This window comes from Notothenia rossii, assembly GCF_949606895.1.
Source record: "Notothenia rossii genome assembly, chromosome: 11".
In the NCBI taxonomy this organism is placed as follows: domain Eukaryota; kingdom Metazoa; phylum Chordata; class Actinopteri; order Perciformes; family Nototheniidae; genus Notothenia; species Notothenia rossii.
The window spans coordinates 14,609,164-14,633,167 of record NC_136910.1 but is presented as its reverse complement, the minus strand read 5'-3'; the positions used below and the strand labels follow the sequence as shown (position 1 = coordinate 14,633,167).

The 24,004-nt window shown below is 40.9% G+C and overlaps 1 protein-coding gene across 3 annotated transcripts in view; it reads right to left on the bottom strand.

Moving 5' to 3' along the window:
* Window positions 1-24,004, bottom strand: part of ptprea (protein tyrosine phosphatase receptor type Ea) — a 52,103-nt gene that overhangs the window by 24,741 nt on the left and 3,358 nt on the right. For all 3 annotated transcript variants that reach the window (XM_079656889.1, XM_079656891.1, XM_079656890.1), the window contains one exon: window positions 1,062-1,328. The gene's annotated coding sequence lies outside the window, so the exon portion shown is untranslated. The remainder of the gene's footprint in view (window positions 1-1,061; window positions 1,329-24,004) is intronic.

The following is a 24,004-nucleotide window of genomic DNA, read 5'->3' as shown; positions in this document are numbered from 1 at the left end:
AGGACCATACCTATATAAGACATATTTAAACTTTTTATTTTTCAAAATACCAAACAGATCATGCATTTTAGCCATTCCTCATTTCGCTCAATTTAACACTGTCTTTGCATGGGCTGATTCTGTGAGAACAGCACCATCTACAGGCCTGGCATATGTACTACAGTGTCTCCAGCGCTTTCGAACGGCAATGTCCGTGGCTGTCTCCTCCTGATTGGTGGAGTTGGCCCAATAGCCGTAGCGCCACTTCTGTGACGTCAGATAATTGTTCAAATCTGGATCAGTCTGTATCAGATCCGTTGCAGCCCCTTTTTAAGAGATTTGGGTATGGAGGAAAATAGAGAGGGTTGTGTTTTCTGACACTTGGTGAGTTCCCTGGAACACCGGGGACACATATTCATGTATAAAAGACGTACAAAAGTGCATTTTGCATGATAGGTCACCTTTAAGTTAAACTGCTTTATTTAGTGTCTGTACAGCTTAACTCACAGCATTGATAAACTCCCATGAAGACACCAGCCAACTCCCTCTTTTGATCTGTTTTCTCAGTTTCAAGTCTCCAGTGAAACATGTTCAAAAGCCTTTTTAAAAAAAATGCAAGACAGGATTTAAAACGAGGTCTTCCAATAAAATGCACTACACAACATGAATGCAAACATTACCAGTGTACAATGTATTTTCCAAACAATATAACTACTTTGAATAAGCCTGCAGTCAAGCTAGTGGCAGTTTTCCTACAGTGTACCTACAGTACAGCCCTCTGTTCTCCCTGCTGTTTCACACTACTGTCCAACTTCCTGTTTCTCCGTCCTTTACCAGCTGACATAGGCTCAGGCCATGAATCTCCCGAAAGAGGAAGTGACTGAATAGCCACAAATATGTCAGGAACTTGTGATAAGAAATTAAGTCCAGCAAAACACGAACAAAAATAAACAGCCCTGTGCAAATCAAAGGAGGTTGAGAGAAATCCTCAAGAAACCCGCTATGTCAAGAGTGAATTCATAAAAAGCAGCTGAACACATTCAAACAATGACATGTATGCAGGGCACATGGTGCTTAATTACCTTAATGAGTGTTGATTCAATGTATGGTGATTCTCAGATCCATAACAGCAGGTCACATGGTTCTGACAGAGTCCAATCGTCACATTGTCGTCTTCAGTGAGAGGTTGGACAGGAGCTGGAAGGTGGAGGGGGGGTGAGGTCTGCTCTCACAGCCCAGTGACGAGAGGCGATCCCTGGATCTTGGCGGTGCAGAGTTGCGGTTCTCAGCAGTCCTCTTCCAGGGGCTCACTGAGCAGCAGCCAGCCTCAAAGGGATGCTGCTCACCACCTTTTGTTTTAACAAGGGAGCAAGAAGGACAGAGAGAATGTTAGAAATGTAACAACAGAGCAGAGACATACGAGGAGCAGAACCTGGAGGGGGAAGGCGTGATGCAGTTCCTGTCTTAAGCAGAACTGGTATGTAGCAAGAAGACAAGAAGTGAATTTAAGAGTAGATGACCGCTTCCTCAGAGGAGGAGGCTGTGAAGTGATAAGGAGAGCCGAGAGCATTGTGAAACAGCATATATCGCTCTGTAGGTCACCCTTTGCAGATAATGATGATGCTTTGAGGGAAATTCAGAAGAAAAGTATGAACATTTTAATCATGAAAAATAAGTAAAGGAAAAGAGAGGATGGCACAAAAAGGATGGTGATGGGCAGATGGTCAGAAAATGTGACCATGAGTTTGTGCTTTTTGGGCGAACATTTTGCAGAGTGACTATAATGCAAATGAGTCTTCGAAAACCAGCAGACACCGACTGCTAATGTCTCCAGACCAACCTCATTTAAAACTAAAATGGTTCCCCTGATTTCAGAATCTAAAGACAGAAAAGATACAGTATGCAGAGATATGGAGCCACATTTTACATAAAGCATTTTGCTGTCTCGCTACTAACATATTTATTTTGGTACAAAAAAGGAAAAATAAATGTACTTGGATGCTTTTTTTCCCTATTTGAGTCTATTTTTATGACAACATACTGGTTCACACTGTGCATAAGCTTTAGTAGAGATTGCAGGTTGGTACCATCTAATATATAATCCCTGCTATTACCCACGGGAGGCCTGAAGGCAGGGTATAGAGGGAGGAGGGGGTGGTAGGGAAAAAAAAGGGGACAAGGAGCACAATTTATCTACCTGGGAACGCTGAACAGCCAAGGAATCTGGAGGCAGCATTTTCATGTGGAAGTACCTTCAAATCAAGGATTGTGGGTTCAATGGGCTGATTACATTCATTAAAACGTAATTCAATCATTTATACATCTGCAAAAACTTGAAACCATATGCTAACAAGTCTTCTTTACTCTGCTCTCGCAACTTTGACATTTTGTAGATACAAGGTTTTCTCGCATGTCACTGGCAGGGAGCATGCCGAGCGGCTGCCATGGTGACGATCTCGTCTAGTCGAGCAAAAGGGAGGTGTGGAGGGGGGTTTTCTCTCTCCCTTTTTTTTCTCTAACGATAAATGAATGGACACATCTCCTACAGCCCTCCCCATCTCCACCCCTCTCCCTTCTGGAGCTCAATAAAAACAGGCAGTCAACATTTGCTCTATGACATCTTGGAAAATGAGTTGTCATGCTTGAGGATTGCCATGACAGCCAACAAATGGCACTCGCTAAAGAGTCCGTTCTCAGAAGGCCGAAAGGAGTGAAATAGAGAAAAGAAAGAAGAAGTTTTATCATTAATCCTGCGTATTATAGTTTTTTATTTACAACTAAGTTCCTGGAAAGCAATGTGAGGGAGTATTTCAAATCCATATCATCTCAAAGCTCATAAATAAATAATAGCAGGTCTGACAGTGGGGAATCAGATCAAGCAAACTATTGAATAATGGAGGAACCTTCCTGGAATGCAATCCGATGAAAAACACAGCAACACACTAAAGCTGCTGAATGCAGAATATGAAATGATTATAAAAGTCTAGGTATCCCCCTTTTGTGTGTGGATCTAACAGCAGCCCATCAAGGGTCAGCATTGTGTCCTCTCACAGCATCAAGCAGTCAGTACTGCTGCAGCGATCCACCAAGCCATCAGGGACTGGCTATTTGAGAAACGTAAGAAAAGGTAGCCGAGAGGCAACATCATTGAATTGTTTTTAACCTTTCAACAATGTTCCCCAGGTTGTGCCCCAAAGACAGAATGATTGATTTAAACAGCAACACCCTTTATTACAGACTTTTTTTATTTTATTTAAAAAACACGTAATTTCAGCATTTTTTGATAAAATGAGACAATGATCACCATGTGGATTACAGGGTTTATGTGAGGGAAAGCACTGAACCGACAGAATGTGGTGGACAAAGCAGCCCTTGGTGACTGTCATTAGCTATTAGTGTATTATTTCCCCATTCATGAATGGACTACCAGTGCATGTGGTTACCGCTTTTTGTAAAAAAATCCATTACAGCTACTAATATCTGGAATCAAAGCACTAGCTGTTTGTAGTTATTAAATATGTACCGCAAAAAAACTCATGCATTCAAATTAACACAAGGAATATTTGCTTCAAATTCAACATGACAGACCTTTCTAAGGAACACAAAACATACACAAATCGGCTCTGACACCGGCTCTCTGCTCTTTGGCAGACCAGATGCTAGGTCTTTGCGTGTGTAGAAGCAATGCACATATGCATATCACGTTAATGTACGTCAGACCTAAAAACACAGTTTCTCCCAAACTCTCATACAGCTGTTATTTCCCCACAACAAGACCCTGCTTAGCTTAGCTGAAGATATCTAGAACCAAGGTGGCAAATACCAGGTCAGAGACACACAAATATATGGATACACACAGCAACACACAGTTGGCTCAACCTTTGGGGTTGTGGTCAATCAGATTACAAGATCTCCCAGTGCACCAACACAAATCCATTTATAGAGATAAGCTCTGATGACAACCGCTGCCCAAAACACAGCAGGAGAAAAAAGAGAAGGAGAGATGACACCACTTGACCGACTGAGGAGCCATGCGAGTTGCTTTCTGGCCCCAGCATCAGTTAACGCTGTTTTTACAGAAGTCCTCTCTGAAACTGCCACTGTGTCATTTAAAAAAAACGTTACGCTTTCATAAACAGTTCATGACCCAAGATAAATCTCATAAGGTCATATTATAATTCAAAATGTCTTTCTATTCAGTTCTGTCAAAGGTTTAGGTTTTTGTTCAATAAAACATCTGCAAAGGCTAAAATCCCAAAGATCCCTCCAGAGGGAGTTTCTCTCTTTTATTCTTCACATTGTAACACTCACACTTCTTTTGGCTAGCAATCCAACACAATGTAAGTGATATTCTAAGGAGTGGGACATTTCTAAGCTGTTCACAAATCATAACAGAGCTGGCCAGCTAACCAATCAGAGCAGACTGGGCTCTGGTTTCAGACAGAGGGTGAAAAGAGGTGCTGCAGCACAGGCACTATGAGAACAATAAAGGGCTTTTTGAACATTGAAGCATGGAAACATGTCACAGTAGAGGCACAAAATACAAATATGAAACCTGTAAATACAAATAAAAATAAAGGGCAGGAATCACTAATAAGAGATTCTTTCTTATGAGCGCATTACTATTTTCTAAATGTTGCATAATGGAAAATAAAAAGCTATACCGTAATAAGGTGGTGTTGAATTTTTTATGAGAGGGCTTTAATTAGAATAGAGCAGCAGCAGTCTAGCACCTGCTTTACAAAGTCAGTGTTAGAGAGATGTAAAAGGGAAAGAAGTGTCGAGGCTCATTGTGATTTATGTTGTTCAGGCAAACCTGAAAAGGGACAAAATCAGCCCCAAGATAAGAAAAACTGCAGCAGCAGGAAATTATAATAAATGGCACTGCAGGAGAGAATTGTATGTGTGTGGATTTAATGCTTCTATGATCAAATGTGAACAGAGACGTGTCCTTGATGAGCTGCTGTCCACACACTGTGAGCTTAATGTTGCAGAGCGAGAGGAAAGAGGGCAACAAAGAGTGTGCTTTTGTTTGCCCTCCCTCCCTCGCCTGTCTGTCTGCCTTACCGGTCTGTCTTGGCATCGAGGCTTGCTGAGCACCACTGAGTGGCCCTTGGCCAATGCAAGCAGGATGTGAATGTGATAATATCATAGAGCTGCACTTCTTAACTTGGCAATCGCTGTTATAATCAAATATCTGGAAATGTCCCGGGGCCCGGTCAGGACTAGATCATTTACCCACCGACAGTGTATGTGACAGACTATATCAATAGTGGTATTCATTTAGTGGGTAATTCAATGAGAACCCTGACTTAATACTCACCTGTGGCTGTGTAAAATCAATAAGAAATACAGTGATGGAATAAGCCTAACAAAGATGGAAATATCCAAGTCCTTCCAAAACTAAATATGAGAGTCATAAACTGCTGCTAAGGCCTAATTCCCATCTAGATTCAAAAGATATACAAACATGAAAAGCTAATGACATCCCCATTGGGGACTTTGTGTAAATAACGTATCTTTGTATGCTAACAAGTTTAACTAATATGGAGAATCGGGTAAGCCTGCTAAACATCAGCATGCTAACATTGTCAACATGAGCATGTTAGCATGCAGATGTTAGCATTTAGGTATGTAGGATTCACTTGACTTGCATCTGCATTGATTATTCAAAGTCCATTTGTCTCAGGAGTATTCTTTATTTGACCTCCATTTCATGTTGCAGCCTGTTCATTTGTTGATTGTTCAAAAAAGGTCTGTGAGATGTAGCTTCTTTAATCAAATAATGTGCTTCACTGTTGGGGAGATTTTGTATTACTTTCCATCCTCCTACACATCTGCCTCTTGGGTTTGCATTAGGATATATATTTTGGTTTAACAACAATTAAGTGGACCCTTGTAGAAAGCCCGTTAATTCCTAGTTCTCGGTCGCAAGGCCCAGACATGACTAACATCTGGCCAGAGGCCTTAAAAAATCCCTAGGTTATTATAACTGCAGCATGTACAAACTGAAATTATTCAGACTTCCATCCCAAAATCCGACACACTTCACCTCCATGGTGATGTCTCTCTTCCCTTTCTCCTCTCCCAAATTCTCCAAGGCACCTGGGAGCAGCTCAGACAGAACGGGGTTAGGATTAAACAAGTCCCCCGCCGAAGATTCCCTGCAACACTTAACAGTGCATGACATTAAGGATTTTGGGGGATGGCCCTGTGGGCCATCTAAGCTAATTTACAGATGGCCCTGAGCCCAATAGAGATTGCCCTGAAAAATGCGCGCGGATGAAATGGCACGAAGGGTTTGGGGGGCCTCCCCCTAGAACATTTAGATTTTTCCAGGTCTTACTGTAGATGCTGTCTGGTGCAGTCTCTAGACTGAATTATAAGATGAACCACCACAATATTATATTGTACAATTTCAATTGTATTCTTCATTTCACTTGTTTGTTTGCTCGCTTGCATGCCCTGCATAGCTATAAGAAATACTTAAGTTGTTGGTCAAGACACTTTCCATCTGATGAGGGCAAATGCCTTCCCAGATGTAAAAAAGTAGAAAACATTACATTCAGTTATAACTGCCAAAACAAACATTATTTACACTATTATGGCATCTGTTAAAAATGTTTGTAATGTTATCTACTGTAAATTGGTCGAATGAATGCTTCCTCATCCGGAAGCTGACCGAGCAGACCCGAGCAGACCCGAGCAGCAGTCGAGAGGAGCCGAGCGCATCCGCGAAGCACACAACATGGTGACCTCGGAGTTCTCGTTAGCCGGCAAATCTAAATCTCTTCGGTCAAAATAATTTCCCTTTAGCGCAATACCGCTTCAGTTGCGCCACTTATGTGACAGACAAGAAGAGTATGTGACAGACAAGAATAGTCAATTCTAATGTCTAACACGTAATGTGGAGAAAGAGATGTCCTGTCTGGGTTGATTGTGCGTTGATCTGTTGGTAATGCCTCGGGGCTCCGATGGGCATGTAAACAAATGCATAATGCTGCGCTATACTTTGTGGCCTCACCCTGTTGCATAGCGACACTTATTGTTTAGGTGTCTTTTAATAGGCAGGTAGTCATATCATTAGCTAGAACTAGCTGGATCTGATCGATATGGACATAAACGCGAGTGAAGTCTAATCTGACCGTCTGACGGGAGAGAGAGATCAGCTGCAGCTGCTGACGAGTCGACACGCAGCTCTGCATGATCACATGCAGCGGTGAGCGGACAAAACACACACTTCAGGTTAGAATATCACTCGTAGCTATTTTAATTACCTCTCAAACTACCTAAACTAGTTATAGATATGGTTAGTTTTACTGTCGGGTCACTCATTACTGGATCCACGAGCTGCATGATTCTGGCATAATCGATTGCCCGATCGGGCAACCAGCAGGTGAGGCTTCATTGCCCGAGCTAAATACTAGATGGCCCCGGGCGATCGGGCAGTCCTTAATGTTCCGGTTTCAGTTGGATTATTTGTCACAGTTGCTCCGATCAAATCGGTCTCCTCCATTTTGTAGATTATTTACAACTTTTGAATCCACATAAACACATCGGCAAAATCCGGCTTACTTTGAGCATGTGTTTTAAACAGTTTAATCCCTTTGTGAATTGTTTCCACTTGCGTCGTCCTTTAATTTCTTCATACAGCGGGAATCCAAATGAATTAATCCTGAGTCCAATAACCATCAAAGTCACTAGTGCTCCTTAATTACGCTTTCAGCCTCCTTTAACAAAATACTTCACATTCATCCAGTTTGTGATAGCAGTTGTAGCATTTTGAGACTTTTAAACTTTAATTACAGCTGTTGCGCCCCCCCCTTGTGTGTGTGTGTGTGTGTGTGTGTGTGGGGGGGGGGCGCAACTTCCAACAGGAGTCATTTGGGGGGGCTCTTGGGAAAAAAGGTTGGAAACCACTGCTCTAATACACACAAGGACACATGCAGTATGGACTGACATTAATGGGCATGTTAAGAAACATGTACACCCACACAAAAGGGAAAAACACCCTGTGGATTTATCAAGCGTTCTGTGTGTATATCTGGCTACAGCCCAGGGCTCCTTGTCTCGTCTGTCTGCACAACTTTGTCTGGGAACGGAGATGTTTCGCACGTTGGTGAAAGAGCCATGAACGCCTCCACATCGTTTACAAAGAACTGTCAAAAGTAGGAATCGGAATGAGAAATAAAAACACAAATCTAGCTGTGAAGTAATATGAAACAGTGCTATCTTTTCAGGAATTTGTTTTATTTAACGGCTCGAGATCATTTCGAAAGAAGCTGAGGTTGTCTAATGGATGGTTTGCACATACATTATACTCAAACATGTGTCCCCTCTGTGTAAAGAGATTCAGAAAGTTTCAGGAAAAAAGATTTGCTCACTTTTTCTCCTTATGCATTTATATAGAAACCTGTCTGAAAATGAGCTGATCAGATTTTGGCCACTTTATGATGTCATAACCATGTTTTGGCTTGTGTAACCATTAGCCAATAACAAACCAAGGTACCCCCCCCCCCGCCTCCTATCACCTGAATCTCCTCCTAGAGCACCATTGTGTTAAAATATCTCCCAGAGGGGCGTGGGGAGGTGCTCCTTATTTTCATCTAAAGTAACAGACAGAGAATCAGCACTTTAGGAACAGGGCTGAAACAGAGTGGTTTACGGGATGCTACAATGATCCGTTTGGTAATTTGAGCCAAACACTTCTATTCAGAGACATATTTTTTATATATCTGAGACCTATACTATACTGAAGGAAATCAGTATAATAGGGGACCTTTAAATTGAAGACATGGGTGAGAATTGTGTTAAAGAAGCTGATGTAGGCTCTATGAATAATAAAACACAAACACCCCCTGTCCCTCCAGTCCGTGTATATCTTACAACTTTGGTTAGTGGTCAGAGGAACTCTGTGATTGTGTAAAACTGACTCAGAAGACTTGCTGTCCACAAGCAGGAAGAGAGATAGTTTAGATCATGTCCTGTGTTTCAACTGTGGTTAACATCCAATCACAGGGGTTATAAAATTAGCCGGTCTGTGAGAACTAGAAAGAGAACAGACATAGAGAGCCAAGGGAATGACTAAACCCCCCACTCACAAAAAGACTAGGTTATAGGAGAGTGAAAGAGTTGGAGCCATTCTTGGAATAGCTCTGCATGCGCCGTTTTCCTGTCAAGTGTGACAACTCTGGCTACGCTAACACAGATGTCAATGTTTGCTCAACACCGGCTAAATTGTGTGGCATATAAAGCCAGATTAGAGAAGGAAATGGTTCACTAAAACTGCATTTTGTGAGCTATGACGCTATGACCTAGAACATTTAATGTGGGTGTGGCCAGAGTTCGAGTTACAAACTGAGCTCTATGGGGGTCTTTAAAACACACGCACACATTTTTCTTTTAGCCTATTTACCTCGTTAACGTAAATAATACTCATTACATTGACACATGCATTATTTTTGATTAAAATAATGGTTGTTGGTAATGTATTAGCGACCCCCACAGATGTATGATTTCACTGCGTCCGTGGGAGCTCAGACCCTTCCTTATGGGAGCTCAGCTCCCATTGGCTCCCACATAACTCGAACCCTGGGTGTGGCTAACACCCATGAGCAAAGTGTTACTGGTAGTGCCAAAAGTAATGAAAAATATAAGACCAAAGCTGACTTAGACCAGCTTATAGGCAAAAAAAGGTGTTACGTCATGAAACACAAGCAAGACTGTGTCAATTGTAGGGTGTAAAGCTTAGTTTTGGGGGCTGACATTTAAAAATCTTAGTCATTGTTGATACAAGCTTGACTATTAAAAAATGAAGGGTTTGTTCAGGTTGTCGCATTGAGTCAAGTCAAGTTAAGTAGAGCTGCACCGTACCATTCATTAGAAATGCAGCCTAAGGGAGTTAAGAATGGTTTAATGTTGTAATTAATCTTATAGTTAACGCATCACAGAAGTCAAGTGAACTGTGATCTCACTACAACAGCAGGACACCACTATACTGCCCTGAAGAAAGTATGCCTACGACAGGAAGTAGGAGCTCATAGGAAGAACGCCCTGTAAACTTAAATCAACAGGATATGGATGATTTACAGGCTAACATCCACTCAGTCTGTAGTAGTAACCAAACGGAGCTGAAACAAGGTTCTCAACAGGCTCTGTATCTTTCTCTTCAAAGGCATCACTTCAGCTGATCTACAGGCAGGGCTGTGCGCTCAAGTAAATACAGCAATCTAGTCATCAGATAGAAGGGGAACTAGTACCCCCCTACCGGACCCTCCTTCCAGGAAGCAGTCTTGTAAATACTCTGCTAACATTTAACATAAAACATACTGCAGGCCACTGGTTGCAGCTTGGAGGGCAAAAGGATTAGATGAGTAGGGCTGGGGGCACATGCAGTAACCACAACTTCAATATACTCTTAAAAAAGAAAGTAAAGATGGAATAACATCTCTTTCTGCGGAGAGGCTGTTCATTTCACCAACAGTCCCGAGAGAATTGAGTCCTGTTCTTCAGAGTATTGTGTTACAGTGTGGCAAACAAAAAAACAATATCAAAAACAGGATTTCTTCTTGGCCTGCAAAATATTCAGGGGCTCAGATTACAAATGCAAATACCCTGATGTGTTACTTTAATCTATTTCCTAACAGTTACAGCGAAACAGAGGGAAACCATGATCTGGAGAGCTGGGAGAGAAGCCTTGCTTGTTGTGCTCTATCTAAAACAGGTAACAGGAAATTGGCCATTCAGCACATCATCCACTGGCTGCTCCAGTCATCCAGCGGACTGACGGATGGCAAGTCACACCGGAGCTGCGACACCATTGATTTCTGCGCATACAACCCAGGACTGCTGATTCAAGATAATGTTACATTTTTAAAAAGCTTTGCGTTGATATTGTGGTGATACATTCAGCCCAGGAGACTGATAGATGAGCTCAGGAAACATTGATGAGTGAGATTTATTTCCAGGGCATTGATTTATATGTCTAGATGATGCACATTATTTATGGTTTATCGTTAAATGTGTTCTTTCATTTCTGGTGCAAGATCAGTCCTTAAGAGACAAATGTATTATTGAGAAGGCAGCAAAACTCCAAACGTCATAAGACCTGTTTTCCTGTTAGGGAAGCTAAAAGCTGTGATGAATGTCAAATACTGTCTTTCCAGTGAACCACAGTGTCATTTAATGACATTTTAAATATTTACCACATCACAGTTCACATCAATTATATAAACTGAGGCCTTTCGTGATTTTGTTGTTGGCCTCCATTGATCCAAAACATCAATGCCCTTACAATATTTGACATGTCTGTAAATCAGACTTTAGAGCTACAGTAAATATCACAGTGCTTGGATCCAGAGATATTCTGTAACCCTTTATCTTTTTTACAATCCATGTTACTGTTGATCAAACACAAAGCACAAAGTCAGCTTCTCCCTGGTTTTTACTCTGAGGCACACTAAGCTGCAGCTTTTCACAACCAAACAGAAGCTTTTCATATAAACCAGACACTTTTTTAAAGGGCTGGGCAAATCAGAAAACGACTCAGGCTTTAGTGCAGATGGGTTGCAGATGGGTATTCAAACAGTTTTAGTTACCATGTTAAGCTGGAGGTACTGTACCAAATGTGTGGTTTTTCCTGACTGTTTCACTCCTTAACAGATGTTGACTCTGACCAATAGTTTTGTTTTGTTTATTGAATTAAAACGTAGGGAAAATAATAGATTTTGTAATTGTCCTGTCTATATGTTGGAAGGAGTTCTTTAAGAAATCTACATGAAAACACCAGGTTCAGTTTGCTTAGCATGTGCATGCGGTCGTATTGCTAGCTGTAGTATCAGTTTTGGCCATCACTGTAGTGATGAAAGGTTGGAGTTTGTCAGAGAATCATGCTACTTCTACCTGTCATGGGGATTATGCTGTGCATCATTGGAAAGAGCTGTAAACAAAAGGGACACGTACGCAGCTCTGAAGAGAGGAGATAAGGAGGGATTCTGGTGCCGGGAGGGGGGGATGTAACTGATCATTGTGCCAAGCTAGCAGCTGTGTGATGGATTCCACACACGTCTACTCATCTACGTCTGTATCCTTTTGTGTCTAACGTAGAGCAAAAGAGCCCCTTCTGAGTGCACGCAGTGGAGGATCCCCATTTCACCATTCATGTAATTTGCCCTCGCTGCGGGTCGTGCACGGATGAGCAAACACACCCCCATGGTCCTTTGGTGTGATGAACACAGGCAGTGGCGGCCGGTCCATAGGAGCGCTAGGGGCGCCGCCCCCCCTCTTCCCACATGTTTGATTGTCATTAAAAATTAAAAATTCATAAAAAAATATCTTTCCAAAAAATATATATTTTTTATTTTTATTTTTAAAGAACAAGGTCAATATTATATAGTTGGTATCAGTAAAATGTATAATCTACAATAAAATCTTGTTTAAAATTGTTTTACGATGTCTAAAGTTACTGATAAGTCACATGTTTCATGCCTGGCCGCAGCGTGTATCATTACCCTCTCTCGTCCGGGCGGTAGAAAAGAGCCCTCAGCCAGAGCAGTTGCAGCCAACAAGCTGACTGTTGCTATCTGAAAACTATGCCGCCGAAACATAATTTCAGCCAATCAGCGTCGTCAGATCTGATGCTCAAAGGGCGCCCTTTCAGCGCCCTGGCCTGTGTGTCTGTTTAGACTTGTATCCAAGGTGACGCTACAGTAGGGGATGGCTGCGTCTGCAGTTGTAGACTCCGGTGCTAGTGGATCGCCGGAGCTGTAGATTAACATTTGCATGCTTATTGTAGTTGTAAGGGCAAGGCCTGCGGCACCATGGAGCATATGTGTGGGCTGGACCTGTATTTTACAGGAAAGGAGTGATCAGAGGGTCGAGTTGTCGATTCTTGTTCAGTTTTCATCTTCCTCACCCTCTCAGACTTTGAGTTGCGCGCGCTGCTAAAGAGACGCGCTACCATGGAAACCAAACAATGGTGTACCTGTATTAAAGTCTGAGTGGAAACAGTCGTGAGTAAATCTGATTTTGTCAGAAATTGGGAGAAATACGGGTGTCTCCCGCGAAAATCGGGAGGGTTGGCAAGTATCACACACACACACACACACACACACACACACACACACACACACACACACACACACACACACACACACACACACACACACACACACACACACACACACACACACACACACACACACACACACACACACACACACACACACACACACACACACACACACACACACACACACACACACACACACACACACACACACACACACACACACACACACACACACACACACTTCGTATTTAGTCTCCTGATTTTAAATGCCCTAGTATGGTTTTGTCACCATTTCCATAGCCCCACCAAATATATTTTCCACCAGCCGCCACTGAACACAGGCATGCAGATATTGTGTTTGTCAGCCACACTGGTCTCAGGCATGAATATTTAAGGAATGGAAGGTAAACAAATATATTAAAAGAAACAATTTGCCATCAGAAAAGCTGGTTGAATTTAAAGTGAATCAAGGGATAAACAATATAAGTCCAGAAACATGGCAGTACTGCATTGTCTGTGCTGGTATCAGACAAATGCAGCATCTTGGTTTACACAGCTGACAAAATCTGAACAGGATATTACATCCCTTGTGCCATAAGCCCTGAGCAGTCCCCTTCATTTTTTTTTGAATCAGTAACATTACACAAGCAACTAACAACAGAGATGCCATGTCAGCCTCTCCAGAGGGCCAGAAATGTGCGGATTAGACTGTCATTAATACGGAATCTGGATTATGGCAATCCTGAGGCAGCTCTACAGCTACAGATTACTTCTATCCCAGCCGCAGCTATGAGAGACAATGGTACTTTTTGTTCCCCAAGAACTGTCAGTACCGCACAGTAACAAAGAGGAGTCGTTTCTAGTAGTATCGGGAGTGATAAGACAAGTGGCAGGCCTGGCAGCCCATAGAGAGGCCAAAGGTCCCCCAGAATCCCCCAGAATGAGACTGGATTTGTCAGATTACGACTCAAACACCAACTCCAATTATCCTATTAGTTTAGTTAAATGTTGTAAAACAGGTCAAAATGGCAATATAGTCTCTAGGCTGCACCTTTTCAAGATTGTATTGTTATAACATGGCTCTGTAGAAAAAAAACAGACTCAATTTTAACAGAATATGTCTTTGCAGGATCCATCAGCGCTACAAGTCGCACTTTATTGCGATAAACAATTGGCACCCAACTGTCTAGACATCCCGACATAGATTGTGATTGCAGGCTTTATGACCGTTGTGATCATTTATTAGACCCCACAAAAAAGTATAATTTTACACTGAGTCTTACAGACTCTAAAGATCTTCCCCTATAAAGCAGACTAGTTGTGGATTATTTTTCACACTTTTCTTCGCTATACAATCTCAAGCAAAAGCTCAGAAATATACTAAATAGCTTGTTTGTCTTCTGCTGTCTCAGCTATTTTAGGTAATTTTCTACAGTGATGTATACAAATCTGCACTATAATGATATTCAGACAAAAACCAGTACCAATGTTTCTTTCTTATGGCACCAAACATAAATCAGAGCAGTGGGAAATAGGGTTTTGTCATGCATGAACAGTCATTTTAGGAGATTAAAGAAACAGATATTCTACCTTGGGTTTCCTTAGCATTCATTTGTCCACAATAATAATGTTTAATGGTATTTCAAAGGGAGAAATTCAAAAGAAAGACACAAAAGAGAGGATCAGTGGGAGTTACAGTAAACAAGAACTAAAGACAAGAAAATCTGAAGCGTGAGGGGGCGTAGGGCGGGGAGAGAGACTTAAGTGGGAGAAAAAAAAAAGAAAGAAAGAAAGAGAGAGAGAGAGGGAATACAGATCAGCCAGCGTGACCTGTCCTTGCCGCACAAAAACAAATGACATCAGAGTAGCTGCCAATCAGCTGACGTGGCTCAGAGGGAGGCTGTTAGAAATCACTCCAGCTTTTTTCTCACACTATGCCATAACCTTATCAACAACGAGAACAAATGCTCACTGAAATGGCACCGTGGATTAGTGAAGTCACACAATGTTTTAACACACAACATCATTTTTTCTTAGGAACCTACAGTAGTGATTGATGATTAAACAAGCTTGGCCTGTTATTTTTCATGAATACATCTTCTTTCAGTTAAGGGATTCTAAGACACCAAAGTCTAGCTCATCAATTAACTAATCAATTTAGAGGGAAATTTTATGAGCAGTTACAGTGGCTGGCTTTAATTAATTTAATTAGACTCATCTTTGGTGATGAGGCATAAACCATTTCAAAAGGAAGTGCCTCAGGCTCACTGACTGTCTTTTCAAAGCCAACATTCTCATCACACACTTACTAAGTGGAAGCACTGCTTCATCATTAGAGCAAACACAATCTATGAACTGCACTTCCAAAGTAAATATGAGAAATCAAACAAGATTTAAAATTTACTAATTTCTAAACCACTTTCCCATTGTTCAATAATAACCAGCTGTCTACAGCACGTGCAACATAACATTACCGGTGACCTTTGTTGCATGTTACCCTCCTCTCCATGCCTATCCTATCACTGTCAAACTGTCCAAAAAAGGAAAATGCTTAAATCTCACCTTTGTCTTTTCCAAGCTTTTCGAGAGCTATTTGGCGCCCAAAACAATTATGATTTGATACGTATTTGCTTGGAACGAGTAGCTTCAGCCTTAAGTCTTTAAACTTCATATGAAATACTCATCACCTATAACCAAATGACTTAGTCTGTGATCACAGGCTGTACATGAGAGTAGTGTATTGTTTTTAAAACTGGAGAGGCACTTATTATGGAATCAAACACTGTTGACAGAAAATCGTTTCAAATCTGGTGAGAATCCAAAGGTCAAAAGCATACTCCTGCTAATCAACCCACCTACTGTTCCAGAACATGGATTTGAACGCCTTATTTAATGATCTCTATTTATGGAAAAAAACTAGACAAATATTTATTTTAATGGCTGAATATATTGACAAGGACCTTCAGAGTTACTGTGCCAATCATACAGCAATGAAATAGGCTGTTAAAAGTGCATTGCTCAGATTCATCATAGAAATGTAAATATAAAATAATAAGTTCTGGTTTATTGAACCTGAATTCAGCCTGAACGCAGTGGTCGCCAGCTGTTTTAAGCAGATTAAGCTCATTTAACTGATTTACGACAGAAAAAGGACGGCCCCCACACAATGAAAGGCTGAGCTACATTTTAACAAGGAACTCCAACACAAATGTGCAACATTAAAATAACTTAGAGAATTTCAGGTCTGTATGCAAGAAAGCAAGATAAACAGAGAGCAACTGTGCTATCAGATGATAACTATGATCTGTGCAGGAAGAATGTAAATAGCAAAACATGTTTGGTCTAGATAAGGTGATAACTCTAAGGGAGAGTGTTCTCATATGATGAAATGACGGAACTGAATTCATTATCGATGTTGCATCTTAACGATAAATTAAGTGAAGGGTGCGCAATCTTACTAACACAGTATTAATCCTATTGAGGTCACATCAAAGTAAGTGTTAAGTTTATAAAATAATATCCTGAGGACATGTGTTTAATTAAGTTGTTTTGTCCGACCAACAGTCGAAACTTGAACATATTTAATTTACATTATATAGAGAATAACAGGAATAACTCACATTGTAAGAAGCTTAAAGCATCAAATGTTTTGCATTTTTGCATGATAAATGACATATTTCAAACAATACTTTAATTTGTGCTGTTATATATAAGCTCAAGGGTAAGTGTAAACACATAAAAAGATGCCTTATAAGACTGCATAATTTACTCCCCAAAAAATAAATAAAGCCAAAAAAACAGGCTCAGGAACCACATATTGGCACGGCCATGTCATGTCTGGCAGCCACAAGAGAGGAGATGCCAGGAGCAGCCGTGCCACCATCACCCCATCAGGATCTGAAGGAATCCTAATGGAACACATGCAAATGAAAGATGTGTTGAACATTCCTCTTCCTCATGGGGGAGGTGTTTTGGCACCAGCCACCACAGCTCCCTGTTTTTCATCTTACCCAGTTGTGCTGGTGGTTGTATTTTGAAGTGGTATATATATACCCACCCCCTATTTTCTCTCTCTCTCTCTTTCTCTTCATTTCCCCGTCACAGCTCACACCCAACCCCCCCGCCCCCCCTTACATTTTCACAATAACCAATTTCAGGCATAGGAATGCAGGGGGAAATGTGTGGCCTGGAGCGTGTAGGTTGTATATCATACTCCACAATGATATGATAGTAACAACATGGGTGGGGAAGCTATAAAAACAACCCTCTGCTTCACCTTTCAATATTTTTGGAGCTTTTGGAAAATTAAAGCCATAGCGGTGGCTGGTGGTGTCAAGCTACCGCAGGCAGACTAATAAAAACAATCACCCAGAGCCACAGGAGTTCTGGCTGTTTCAGGATATGAGTGCAGAGCTCCGAAGGACCAACTGCTTACCGGAGCAGCCACAGGAGAAGCAGCGTGTAGCTCCAGCTGAGCATAATGAAAATGGACTTAAACCAGTCTGCACTAATGAGTTCTACCATGAGACTGAAGGCATCTCTCTCGCTAACTAAGCAGCTAACTAGTCCCCTGCTGGGGCCCAGCTGCTGGATATGAGAGTCCAGCAATGAACTGAGAGCCTTTTACTTATTTCCTGTTGAAGTTCAGCTTAGTCGGACATACATTGCTAACACTTTAGAGCTTTGTCCATGAGTGGGATTTGGCTTAAAATGCTGCCTAGGACAAAAGAAACTCAACAGCTGTCCCAAATCAAATACAACACAACAAATAAGCACTGCAAAACCAGTCCCTGTTCAGGGACCAAATCCCAGCATGCAGTGCTTCTAACAAAGCCAGCAGACCTAGCATCCACTGTCTGCTTCCACATCTTACACTAGCTCATCCCAGACAGTCATAAAACACTGCAAATGAGGGAGTGTCTTCAGAGAGAGAGCAAGGCGTTTTCCCTCTCCAGGGAAGACCGATCTGATGATCAAACCCTTTCCTGGTTGAGCCCCTCTCCGCAGAAAAACAGAGGGTCTCTCATGTGTCACGCTCTGCTGCCCACCAGTTTGGATGAAAGGCTCAAATATGTACAGCCAAGAAAGATTGCACTTGCAAAATATAAACAAGAAAATCCGGATCTAATTACAGAAAAATGTACAATCTCCAACATCCATTCATAGAAACCTCATTTTGTACAGAAATCAACTGGCAGTGATACCATAAGCAGGTAATGGTAAATACATGTAAACAAAAGACAGCAAAGGAGGAAATGGTTGGATTTATTTATAAATAAAAACAACACAAATGAAGCCATCCCCTGTGGTTGTTGTAAAAGGGGCCGTGTAATTTCTAGCAGGATAACAAAGTATTCATTGTGGAAACACACAGCACATGGAGGAAGCCCACAGGGGAAGCAGACTCTCCTCGTTTTTAAAAACACAAGTCCCATAATGTATGTTTGTCTTTTGTTTACAGCTCCAGATGCAGAGAGTGAGTGCGGGGAGGGGGAGTGTTCCAACAATTCATAATTCACCAGCAGTAAAATAGACGTCTGTCTGAAGAGCCACCCACAGACAGCGTGGGCCTACAGAGAGAAACACTGTGTGATATCCAGCTCTGGGACACATCAGTATTATGATTACTGTGATCTCTAACCTTGCCTGCATTTCTTAGAGCGCTAGGAGCAGAAGAGAAAACACTTCTCATGAGCAGAAGAGAAAACACTTCTTATCCACATCACAACTGTCTCACTCTACAAGGTGCTTTGAAAGAGGGAGGATGGGCAGATATAAGAGGAAATAGGTTTTTAGCATTTGTTGCTCAAATATCAACCCTATAGCTAGCACAAAATCTTCAAGAGCTTATCAACAGCTCTAGGGAGACATAATAACCACGTCTTTTACATCCAGGTTTGTAGATTTGAGTGATGTTATTTATATGTGATTCGGTCTATACAGGCTTTAGTGTGCTACACTATAACCTAAATTCATCAGCAGGTCATATAACACCACAACAAATATGTGTCCTTACACTCTAGTGAACAAGGATTTGTTGGTTTATTGGTTTGTTATAGACAAAGCAAGTTGCAACTACTCCATTTATTGAGGAAACATAAATATTTACTAAAAATATTGAGTTGCAGACCTAGTTTAAACCCATTTCCCACAAACTTTACATGCCAACAAAAGTCCAAATGTGTTGATTTCTGCAGCCCAACCATTTTGACCACCATGTCCCCGTAACACACAAACAAATAAATAAAGAGAAAGATGAAAGAAAAACACAATTGACTTCCAACCATCTCATAAGCACATGAATGCCCAGCTATTTCACATTTTTTGCAGATTTATGCCAACACTTAATTAACACTATTTGAAGTTTAATTGAAAAGCTGACAATTAGCCCTATGCTCTGTATCTATATGGCATTGCCATCCAATTACTGGTTCTCACTTCTGTAAAAACATCACATTTGTCCTGATGGTTGAATCTCGGCTGGCATCAAAGCTGACTGTAATTATGATAAACAAATATTCCATGACTGGAAGTGTTTGGTGTGGATCTGGCATTGTTTCTGGCTGAGCATAAAAAAGGCTTTGGCAGTGTGTGATTGTCAACAGTGTGACAAAACGCTTCAATTTATAGGAACAGCATTATTTAGTTTTGTATATAAGCATGGAAACCTAAACAAACAAACATAAATAAAGAAAGGAAGCATGTATGTGGAGTTATGACTTGTTTTGTTCATTCGTAACCCTGCTGCACTTACAGATTACATCTCCAGATCTGAAGGTCAGTGCGACAAAGTCGTGGTGTGGCATGTGTTTACATTGATAAATCAATCCAATCTTCCCAAGAGGACTTGTGAAATTGTATTATCTATTCAGAATTATTATTGATGACTATGATGTCTTTTCTGATGGATAATACCTGGCGTGATGACACTATAAAGAGACCAGAAGCGCCCATCTAACTTGCTTGAAGCAAACAATTACGTTAATCAAATTCCAAACACTTTTGAGTAATGTGATATGAGGATTTTATTGGAGAGGTGGCATCTGGAACAACATCTTTGATCAGCATTAGGAAAATGAAACGCTCTATAAATCAAACAGTGTCATTTCAACAGTCGTAAATATATGTCCTGTACAAAATGAATGGATAAATAGCAGTACTGGCAGCCAATGACAGACTTCAAGTCTTCATCAGTGTACTGTCTATCTCCCGACAGTACTCTATGTGTGGAATCAAGATGGACGGAAACAACTCCTACTTTTGATGATTTAATCAAATCTAAAAAAAGTTGTTAACCTTAGAAGAAAAAGGACAACAACAATACACCAATTAGGATCACACATATCCCATACACATTAAATCACATTCAATATAATAATCACACTTACTAGTGGCCTCTCCTGATTCCTCAATCTCAATGACGTTAATTTATTTATCCCCTCTATTTATACACATCAATAAACCCCGCGAATCTCCATCAAGATTTAAAGTCACACTCACATAAACTGAACCCCATTAATTGAACCCTCATACACCCAGCACAAACCATGAGTTTACAGCACAATCTGTAAAGATGTGACATGTGGGTACTGGGTGCACATCAAGGTTAGACAATGGAAGTTTTGTGACGAGACAAAATCAGCTGATATTAGCTTACCATTGACATATTGACATTGATAGGCATTTAAGAGTAAAGTGCAGTATATCAATGTTTTGCAGCCTTTTTGGATGAATTCTTTAATTATAGTTTAGATTTGAGTTGAGATGGTTTAGATTACCTTTGGTTATGTTCATTGTTATGTATACTTATGAATTACATTTGCCTAGAGCAAGAAAACTAAGGGTTACCAAATAAGGTAGTACAAAGCAAGCTGTTGAAAAGAATCTGAAGATATTTCATTCTGGAGGAAAGTCCTGGATCAGGCCAACATCCCTAGAGCTAGCATGTCTAATAAAATAATGCTGCTATTATTGTTTTTAGATGTTTCTCTCAAATATCAATACCAGTTTTGGCCTGAAAACCCATCTACAGAGTTGCTGTGTTGTACTTAATCTTATATTTATTTCTATGGGGCTTCATCAATATTGGTTCATTCCAATCAGCAAGTTGTCAGACATAAGAGAGAAATACTGGACTTTAAGTTGACAAGGCCTTCATCCCTGAGGCTATCATCAGTGATACACATGTGATGTTCCTTCCATCTATACTGTAGGTGTTTGTTTTGTATGTTATCTAAAACATATCCCCTCTTCTTTCCACACAAAGATGGACACCATCCCATAAAAGCAGCTGAAATTAAATCTTTAAAAACTGACAGGAATTCAATAAGCTGAAGCATGTCCAAGGTCCATCCCCTCGTTTAATTTTCGACACACTGTATGATCCAGGCTGCCCTTAACCTTGGTCATATATATCAGCCAGGACAGCTGTGATTATCCTACCATACATTAACGCTTTCTGCTGCTCGCCTGAGCCTCACATCCCGATCAGCATGCAGGACATGTCAGCTAACCCCTGACTACTGCCGCATCTAACGGCGCTCATTTAGACTCATCCATCACAGTCAAAACAGACCTCAACACTATAAAGCTTCCTGGAGAGTCAGAAGTTAAAAGGTGCTTTGAATTAAAGAGATCCTATCAGCTTAACACAAAAAGTGACAAGGCAAACATTGAATTACTGCCTTTGCTGTCACTGCGGGAATTTGTGATGTGATCAGCTCACTTTTAATTACTACAAGCATGTTAAAAGGAAACAGATAGATGAATGAGAAAAGAGTACTGACTGTAGGGTGGGTTAAAATTGTTGCTCTGTATTTGACACAACGATCAAACAAAAATGAGCCCTTATTTTGAATAAGCCTGTTGTACTTTATAGGAGTTACTCCGGTGCCTTCAAGCCGCATCATGTTTCTGAAAAGCACAATGAAAATATATTGAAGGGCTGACATGATGATCACACACAACTCCCTGTGTGTAGCAGCCTCGAAAGAATGAATAGGAAATGGGCTGCCTTAGTAAGCATCCATTATTCATTAGCACTGTACTCCTCCATGTCAACAACCAGCTGTAGTGACACAGCCAAACCATTATTTCCTCTTTCCCTCACTCTTATTCTTGCTCTCCCATGTGTTGCAGCGGAAATGAGAGGGGATAATCACTCTTTCTATATGCAACATTTCTTTGTGAGCCTGCTGCTCTTTGAACCATTTACAAGATGTCTGCATCAGATCAAGAACATTTAAGAATATTAAAGATCAATAACGTTGATTTGAGGGAATTAAACAACTAAATGAACAGAAGTACTAATAAGAAACTTCCATGTTTCCATGCATGTACACATGTACAATACTTAGGCCTCAGTTTCACCTTTTTTGCATCGTCTTTTAACCCCGAAGACATGATCCTAAACATCAAGCTATCTCTGAAGGTGTGGGTGTTATATTCTTGCGTCCATATAAGATGATTGCATCTCAGAGTGAAGATCAAACAAACAGCCTTCAAATAAAATCCACAATAGCTGAGTATTATTCTTTCTGGATGTCAAAGCAATATTAAGCATGTTCTCAGCGTGTGGGTCGCCCTTTGTCTTGAGGAGAAAACCTAATATTTGTTTTTCCCTGGTCTTTCATTCAGATAAAAATAAAGTACACTGAAAGGTTTTTAAGACAGAGCATGAAATGTTTGCTTTCACTTCAGTTAAAACCAGGCCATATAGCACAGGGAGTTAATCTCTTTTGAACTCCGCCCTGCTTTCCCTGAGCGATCAACGAAATTAGGTTGCCATATTTCGGACAAAAAAAGGCAGCACTCAACAGAATACGAGTTATCAACTGACATCTGTCAGCGTGCTGCCTCTACCAGCAGCTGATGGTAAGTATAGAACCTTTGGCTTCCTTTATGGCTTTTTATAAAGGCTAAAAAAAGCAGACAAAACATACAGGTCTTAAAAGGTTTTATCAACAATGGGTTTCTCCCCCTTCAAGACTCAAAAAACAACTGCAAGGTCACCAGCTCAATCTCCCAAAATGAGTCTTTTTAGAGCTTTTTGGTGTACTTTGTAATGCGCTCATGTAGCAACTGACAGCAATACAATAGAGAAACTATGTGTTGCCTGGAGGGAGGAATACACCCATATTACTATTATAGGCAGATGTTGACAAGTGACATCATGCAGTACTTCCCTGGGACATATTCTCTTATTCAAACCAGATGGAGGTTTAACCTTGTGGTTCCCAAGCCTGAAGGGTCCTAGGATACAACTGAGGGGTCACAAGATGATTACAGGAACAAAGATGTATTTCTGTTGCGCAAAAATCATGATTAATTGTCCTGACTTTTCTCAAAATATTAGACAATTTAATCTTTACAGGTCTGCTTTTGCTTTCAACTCCAATGTTCAAATGATAGTCCAAATCCCTAATGGCAAATTACCGCATTTGACTTAGTCATCAAATGTTTTGAATTTCAGCTTGACACGGCACTAAATCCATCATCAAAAAAGTGTAATCTCTCCGTCGAAAGAGAGGTTCAACACAGAGTGGTTTTTGTAGCACTGTTTTGGAATGACAGATTGATTTAGTATTCACTTTTCCCTTAAGGACCGTCTTTCTGTTGTGCCTTCTGTGTTCAGCCTCAATATCTCTGAGCAGCAACTTACAATGGCTCCTTTGAGCAGAAGGTGGGTGAGTTCTTCTGACGCAGCTTTAAAGGGAGAAACCTTGTCCAGCTGTTTCAGGCCTGCAGTGGCCTAACTAAGCTTTAAACACAGATATAGTCAACAAATACAAATCTGCACAGCTTGAGTTTGCACAAATATCAATCAGGAGCCACCATAGCAGTATCTCAGTTCCCCAGCCACAGCAGTCGTGGCCCTTGGAGCAACACAGATCAGATGGTGAGGGGGTGTGTGTGTGGGCTGCAGATAGACTGTCCTTGCGACAGCCATGTGTTGGA